The sequence below is a fragment of the Pteronotus mesoamericanus genome, unplaced genomic scaffold (genome assembly GCF_021234165.1).
Source record: "Pteronotus mesoamericanus isolate MK-2021 breed Mesoamerican mustached bat unplaced genomic scaffold, CSHL_Meso_final scaffold_21, whole genome shotgun sequence".
Lineage (NCBI taxonomy): Eukaryota > Metazoa > Chordata > Mammalia > Chiroptera > Mormoopidae > Pteronotus > Pteronotus mesoamericanus.
Genome location: NW_026555310.1, coordinates 30,979,803 through 30,982,542, shown reverse-complemented (window position 1 = coordinate 30,982,542; position 2,740 = coordinate 30,979,803). Strand labels below are relative to the sequence as shown.

Genomic DNA, 2,740 nt, shown 5'->3' with positions numbered 1-2,740 from the left:
GGTGGAGGTGGAGTGCTTTCCCGCAGGCACCCACTCCCTACAATTCTAAGTAAAAGTGTGGAAGCACTTAGTATAAAGGTGTCTAGGAGTCGATGTTCCCTCTGGTGGCAGACCTGCTAACACTGTTCCTGACACTGCTCGAGAAAGATTTAAACATGTCAAGAAGAAACATGAGAAATAAGCCAGGGGGCGAAAGACAAATACCATATGATCTCACCTATAAGCGGAACCTAACCAACAATACAAAGATGCAAGGAAACTAAGACCAGCAACACTGAAAGGAAAAGAAACCAACAGAGACAAGAGGGAAGGAGGGGGGAGGGGCTGGGGGGAAAGGAAGGGAAAGGGCAAGTCAAGGAACATATAGCAAGGACTGATGGACAAAACCAAAGGGGAAAGGTTGAGGGAGGGTGCTGGGGAGGAGGCAAGGGAAAGTGGTGGGGGGAAAGCAGAGACAAATGAATTCGAAAAAAAATAAATAAATTAATTAAAAAACAGGAAGAAGAAACATGAATAGAGGACTCCTGGCAGGGGCATTGGGGTGGGGATGGACTCTGGGAGCGAGTGGGGGCGGGGCAGTGGAGAGCAAAGGGGAGAAAAACGTGGGACAACTCTAACAGAACAACAGAAATGACAAACCAATTGGGGCTGAGTGACTGCTAAAGCCTGTTCCTAGTGTCACCCTACAAGGGCCCCTTCTTGAAAATGGATGCCCAGGGGCCTCCCTTCTGCTCCCCATCTTGTTGTTTTCCCTTGGAAAGGGCTGCGTTTAGTGTTCAGGTTCGGTCTGGCATTACTCCAAGGGGCTCCAGGCTTCCAGTGCAGGAACCAGGCAGAGGAGGCGGGGACGGGGAAGTGTGCCTGCCCCATTCCTCCCGTGACACACATTTAACCGGGGAAGTCACTGCCAGGTCACAGCAGAAACTCTAGGAGAGGAAAGGAGAGCCAGTGTCCTCAGCTCTAGCACCGAGGTCGCCCTTGAGTTGACCTGCGTTGCTGGCGGGGGGCAGGGGGGAGGGGGGAGGAGGGGAGGGGGGCGAGGCAGGAACTCAGGTTGACATCTGGCATTGATTTGAGGCGGAAATGGAGAAAAGGAAACTGCTTCCTGCTGTAATAACATAGCCGGTCCTACAGAGCTCAGGGAGGCCAGGGTGTACGACAAAGTCAGGCACCCAGTTGGCACCCAGGCTAGCTCGCCCAGTCCTCCACAGGCCCCCAGGCTCTCCCAACGCCCCTCATCCATGAGGTCCAGCGTCCGTGGCAGAGGCCAGGCTCTTGGCTGCTGGGAAGGGGAGGGGAAGGTGGTGGTGGGCTGGGGTAGGGAGATAAAGCGAAGAGCGTGGGGCCCCACTTCCTCCTGCCCCACGCTCGGACCTTGTTTTCCTCCTCCTCTTCTAGGAAGGAGAACTCTTTGTTGCGCTGCCTGGGGAGAGCGCCCGGACCCCGTCTGGCCCCCTGAAGATGGGGCGGCGCTTCTACCGGACGCTGGAGGTGCCGCTGGCCAGAGAGCTGCTGTCCCGCGAGCTGTGACTGCCCATGCTGCAGGCAGGGTTGAGCCCGGGCTAGAAGCCACAGCTACCCACCCCTTGTCCTGCAGAGCGTGGGGCAGGGGGCATGAGTCCAGGCCAGCCGTGCCCCCCGACGCAGAAGGGGGAGCCTTGGGGAGACTGCAGGGGTCGTTGTCGCCTTGGTAACAGCCATCTTCCTCCTCTGGCTCCCACTCTTTGTCCATGATGCTCAGGACATCTCCCAGCCTGGAGGGCCCCAGGTCGATGTGGAAGGACATGATGGACTCTACCTGCTTCAGCCTGAAGCTGGCCTTGGGCACGAAAGGCAGGCCTGTCCTTCAGGTCCCCAAAGGCCTTCTTGCCAATGCGTGGGTCTGGGGAATGGGGGTCAGTGGCCCTGTTCCGTGGGGGCACCTCCTCTACATGGGCCTCCTGGTCACCCTTCCCGGGATTAGCCTTCTTTATGGGGCTGGACGACAGGCTCTTGGGCAGCTTGCCGGAGCCCTTCTCTGTGGCCTCCTCGTTCAGATAGGGCAGAGACATGACGTTCTTGACAAACAGGGCTGAGTTTCGCAGTGATCCCAGCATGCCCCTCTGCTCCTCATGACCCTGGTCATCTACTGTGAGTACTTGCTGCCCCGAAACTTCCAGGACAGGAGGCTGCGTCTAGACAATGAGAAGGATGCGTACTCACCGTCCAGCTTGCCAGCGTTGTTGTTGAAGACCAAGGTGTCCCCAAAGGCGTTCCCTGCCCAGTCCACGCGCATGGTGTGGTGGAAGTCACCCATCAGGACACTGATCATCTTGGGATCCACGCGGGAGTGGCGCTTGGAGTGCATTGAGCTGGGCACCAGCTGCTTAAGGATGAGCATCTTGCCTGAGGGGAAGGGAGGTAGGGCCTCCCAAGGCAGCAGGCAGGTCGGAAGTCAGATCTAAGTCTGGCCAGTGGAGGGGGCGATAAGGAGGAGCTCAGAGAGCTGGGTCCCCAGAGACAAGAGCGCCTGGCCTGGCGCATAGCGCTGCTCTCTCGCTGGGTGGGCTCTGCCCTGTGCTGGGACATGTGGCTCATGTCCTTGCCTGCGTCGGTTTCCTTCTCTCTCCCTATGTATACTTAATAAATATTTGTTAAATATATTTGTTTAATACCTTGGTCTCAGCAGGTAGGAACAAAATTCCATAATTTACCTGCAGCATTGTCTGTAGGGTGTAACATATGTAATCGCAGAGAAGAT

The 2,740-nt window shown here is 56.6% G+C and overlaps 1 pseudogene; it reads right to left on the bottom strand.

Annotated features, from left to right (window-relative positions):
• Window positions 1-1,188: 1,188 nt before the first annotated feature.
• Window positions 1,189-2,380, bottom strand: LOC129084636 (cdc42 effector protein 4-like; annotated as a pseudogene).
• Between the last annotated feature and the right edge of the window lie 360 nt (window positions 2,381-2,740).